Below are 1,725 nucleotides of genomic sequence, written 5' to 3' on the forward strand. Positions count from 1 at the left end.
CCACCTTCCTGACTGCGGCCCCGGGGGCCGCCTCTCCTTAGGACCCCGCCCCCGTCATGGCCGCGCCCCATTTCCCCGCCCCGCCTCCATCCAGTCCCGCGGGCCTTCAGCTCTGGCCCCGCCCATTTTTTTGCCAAGGGTTTCGGCCACGCTTCTCCTCCTCCTTCACTGTCAGCCAGCCACGGCCACACCCCTATTTCAGGCCTAGCTCCCTTAAGGAGACGCTCCTCCTTCTCAGCCCAGCCGTCCCAAAGGCTGTTCCCGCTCCCAGGCAGGCCATACCTACGTCTCTGCTCCTAGCCCCTGTCACTGGGGCCTACCTCATCTCAGATGGTTCCGCCTAAACTCTCCCCACCTCTAGCATTTTTTGCTCCCAACTTTTTCCTGCCTTCGTGTCCTTCCATGATCTCAATTCCCTTTCACTGTTTTATCTCTTAAAATGGACTTTTGAAAATCCTTTTATTCTTCTCATGGGTAAAAGGAAATGGAAGATATCCAAAGGATATTATCCAAAGAAAAATACAAAGGAAAAAAAAATAAATGATGGCCAATATTTAAGGAAACTTACTGTGCCAGGTACTGCACTGAACATTTTAACACCAGTTATTTAACTTCATCGTCCTATGAAGTAGGTATTTAATATTTTATCGATGGGTAAACTGAGGTCCAGAGAGGTTAAGCAGTTTGCTCAAGGTTATATAGAATCGTGGTAGACCTGGCCTTCTGAGCTAGAAAGTCTTTAGACCTTGGAACCCTGAGCCCTTATCTTATAAACCTCTGTAATTTTAGGTTTCCACATTAAACATTTAACTCTTTTGTGGATCTACATAAACAAGAAGGGAAGCCATAGACAAGAAACCGTGAGAAAGCTAAATTCAGGGGCGCCTGGGTGGCTCAGTTGTTGAGCGTCTGCCTTTGGCTCAGGTCATGATCCCGGGGTCCTGGGATCAAACCCTGCATCGGGTTGCCTGCTCCGCGGGGAGCCTGCTTCTCCCTCTGCCCCTGCCCCTGCTTGTGTTCCCTCTCTCACTGTCTCTGTCCCTCTCTCTGTCAAATAAATAAAATCTTTAAAAAAAAAAAGCTAAATTCAAAATTGCCCCTCAACTGCTGGAGATTCCTGAACCCTGAGTCCGGTCTGTTTAAACCCTGCTGTGAGGTTAATTACCACAGGCTAACTAGAATGACCTGAAAAAAAGATTAGAAGAATTGAATCTCTACCTCTTGTTCAAGGACAGATAAGGTAACTTTATAACTAGTAAGGCAAGCTTACACCAGAAGTTAGAGTTTCAAGGGGAGAGGAAGAAGGAGGGGGAAAGGGTGCCATCCTAAAGTAGACTAGGTTTGCTTTAGCTCAGTGGTTCTCAAACTTAGGGTACCACAGCTTGGATATTAGCTTGTCCCATCTCTCACATGGAGAGTTTGCTGAAAGTTTTCTGGGCCCCATCCAGAGAAATTTTGATTCAAGAGGTGAGACGGTGGAGCCTATGAATTTACATTTCTCATTTCTAACAAACTCATAGGCATGCCACTGCCTCTGGTCTGAGAATCTCTGCCTGGAGCCATTTATTCCTTTTTTTTTTTTTTTAAAGATTTTATTTATTTATTTGAGAGAGAGAATGAGAGATAGAGAGCATGAGAGGGAAGAGGGTCAGAGGGAGAAGCAGACTCCCCGCTGAGCAGGGAGCCCGATGTGGGACTTGATCCCGGGACTCCAGGATCATGACC

Source organism: Eumetopias jubatus, unplaced genomic scaffold (assembly GCF_037043125.1).
Source record: "Eumetopias jubatus isolate StellerSeaLion01/CBP00866 unplaced genomic scaffold, mEumJub1_p1.0 scaffold_8, whole genome shotgun sequence".
In the NCBI taxonomy this organism is placed as follows: Eukaryota; Metazoa; Chordata; class Mammalia; order Carnivora; family Otariidae; genus Eumetopias; species Eumetopias jubatus.